This window comes from Rhinoraja longicauda, chromosome 40 (genome assembly GCF_053455715.1).
Source record: "Rhinoraja longicauda isolate Sanriku21f chromosome 40, sRhiLon1.1, whole genome shotgun sequence".
Taxonomy (NCBI): Eukaryota; Metazoa; Chordata; class Chondrichthyes; order Rajiformes; family Arhynchobatidae; genus Rhinoraja; species Rhinoraja longicauda.
The window spans coordinates 10,254,729-10,257,656 of NC_135992.1; positions in this window are offsets into that span (position 1 = coordinate 10,254,729).

The window sequence follows — 2,928 nt, forward strand, 5'->3', positions numbered from 1 at the left end:
AGGGGGAGGGCAAGGTCGTGGAGTCAAGAGATGGGTTGGAAGAGTTGATTGTTTTAAGTTCCCCTCTCTCTCCCTCTCTCGCTGTTTCCAGTGTGCGTTGGATTGAGTAACATGACGTTCGCCATCTTTGCTCCCTTGTAAACCTCCATCCCATTCCCTTCGTCACCCCCCGTTGTGGTTTGGGGCTCCTGTTCTGTGGGGAAGAGAGGGAGGGGAGGGGGGGACATTCGGCCCGGGAAGGTAGCACATTGCTGGCGGCACATCTACACAGGGAACTCCATCCCAGGCCAACGTGTGTATGTGTGTGTGTGTGAGTGTATGTGAGTGTGTGTGAGTGTGTGTGTGTGAGTGTATGTGAGTGTGTGTGTGTGTGTGAGTGTATGTGAGTGTGTGTGAGTGAGTGTGTGTGAGTGAGTGTGGGTGTGTGTGTGAGTGAGTGTGTGTGTGAGTGGGTGTGTGTATGTGAGTGAGTGTGTGTGTGAGTGTGTATGTGTGTGAGTGTGTGTGGGTGTGGGTGTGTGTGTGTGAGTGTGAGTGTGTGTGTGTGTGTGTGGGTGTGTGTGTGTGTGTGTGATGGTCAGTCTGAAGAGCGCCCCCTCCCGGGCCCGGACGTTCTGCTGATACTTTCAACACAACTTTGTCTGAAGAAGGGTCTCGACCCGAAACGTCGCCCATTCCTTCTCTCCAGAGACACTGCCTGACCCGCTGAGTTACTCCAGCACTTTGTGTCTATCGTTTGTTTATAGTTGTAGAGTATATTTGTGTCTCCTCGTCTCTGTTTATAGTTTGTTACGTTGCAGAATATGGATAATTATTTTTTCATTCTTTGTTTACTGCAGATGGTTTAAAAGGAGGGTTTTTCTGGGAGTGGATTTTGACTGTCTTTACTCCCCCCCTCCCCCTCCCTCTCTTCCCCCTCTCTCTCTTCCCCCTCCCTCTCTTCCCCCTCTCTCTCTTCCCCCTCCCTCTCTTCCCCCTCCCTCTCTTCCCCCTCTCTCTCTTCCCCCTCCCTCTCTTCCCCCTTCCTCTCTTCCTCCTCCCTCTCTTCCCTTCCTCTCCCCCCTTCCTCTCCCCTTCCTCTCCTCCTCCCTCTCTTCCCCTCCCCCTCTCTCCCTCCCTCCCTCCCCCTCTCACTCCCACCCCCTCCCTCTCCCGCTCACACCCTCTCCCCCCACTCCATCTGCCCCCTTCTCTCCCCCCTCCCTCCCTCTACCTCTCCCTCCCTCTCCCCCCTCCCCTCCCTCCCTCTCCCCCCTCCCTCCCTCTCTCCCTCCCTCTCCCCCCCCTCCCCTCCCTCCCTCTCCCCCCTCCCTCCCTCTCTCCCTCCCTCTCCCCCCCTCCCCTCCCTCCCTCTCCCCCCTCCCTCCCTCTCCCGTCCATCCCTCTCCCCTCCCTCCCTCTCCTCTCTCCCTCCCTCTCCCCCCCCCCCTCCCTCACTCTCCCTCCCTCTCCTCTCTCCCTCCCTCTCCCCTCCCTCCCCCTCTCACTCCCACCCCCTCCCTCTCCCGCTCACACCCTCTCCCCCCACTCCCTCTGCCCCCTTCTCCCCCTCTCCCCCCCTCTCACCCCCCCCCCCCTCCCTCTCCCGCTCACACCCGGGCCCTCCTCTCCGGGCGGCCGCTTGTCCTTTACACAGTGCGAGCCCAGCGACAGTGAGGCTCCAAGGGCCCCGTCTCCCTCCGGCAGTTCGGCGTCCCACCCACCGGCCCTTCGGCCCACCCGCTTCCTGCAAACCTCGCGCCTGAATGAAAGAGTGAAGCGTTGTTTCAACTTGCAGCAGCGAGTAGCCGGGGTCCGGGACACTTGTATTCGGTTTAGCGGCGCCGCGGTCGGCGGGGGGGGGGGGGGATGTGAAATACAGTGTGGAGCCGCCGCGGATGGAGGGGGGTTGGGGGTGGGCAGCGGGTTAGGTCCTGAAACCTGTCCCAAAGCAAACACACACACAGATACACACACACACACACACACACACAGATACACACACACACACACACACAGATACACTTACACACACACACAGATACACGCACACACACACACACACACACAGATACACTTACACACACACACACACACAGATACACACACACACACACAGATACACTTACACACACACACACAGATACACTTACACACACACACACAGATACACACACACACACACACACAGATACACGCACACACACACACAGATACACACACACACACACACAGATACACGCACACACACACACACACACACAGATACACTTACACACACACACACACAGATACACTTACACACACACACACAGATACACACACACACAGATATGCACACACACAGATACACACACACACACACACAGATACACTTACACACACACACACGGATACACACACACACACACAGATACACACACACAGATACACACACACACACAGATACACACACACACACACAGATACACACACACAGATACACTTACACACACACACACAGATACACGCACACACACACAGATACACGCACACACACGCACACACAGATACACTTACACACACACACAGATACACGCACACACACAAACACACTCACACACACACATAGATACACACACACACACACAGATACACACACACACACAGATACACACACACTCACAAATACACACACACAGATATACTCAGACACACACACACACACACACAGATACACTCACAGGTACAGATACACACAGACACACGTACACACACACAAACACACTCACAGACACACACACTCGCAGATACACACACACTCAGAGACACAAACACACACATTAACAGGTACAAACACACACACACACACAGATACACGCACACTCAGAGACACTAATATACACACTAACAGACACACACACGCTCACACACACAAGCACACACAGACACAACACACACTAACAGGCA